A 386-nucleotide genomic window follows, 5' to 3' on the forward strand; every position below is an offset into this window, starting at 1 on the left:
TTTTTTCTTTATAAATGTCAGTTTTACTGCAGGAGGTTCTATCCACGGTACAGATACATCACTTTACAGCAAACTAAGGGGACCCCCCAGGCACTATATTTAAAGGATTTTTTTCTTTTTATTCTTTCATTTAGACATCATTAAAATCACTGCTCCTTTAAAAAAAAATCTTAAAAAAAAATTTTTTTGCATTGGTACATGTCCCCCAGGGCAGTACCCAGGCACCCATACCCTTTTTATGGCCAATATCTTGCATATAACCCATCAAAATGGACACTTGATTTTTCAAGTTCGGGTCTTATAGACTTTAATTGGGTTTGGGTCCAAATTTTTGCGATGTTCGAGAGTTCTGGCGTGAACTGAACCACGTGTTTACACTCGGAGCT

This window comes from Aquarana catesbeiana, linkage group LG05, assembly GCF_042186555.1.
Source record: "Aquarana catesbeiana isolate 2022-GZ linkage group LG05, ASM4218655v1, whole genome shotgun sequence".
NCBI lineage: Eukaryota > Metazoa > Chordata > Amphibia > Anura > Ranidae > Aquarana > Aquarana catesbeiana.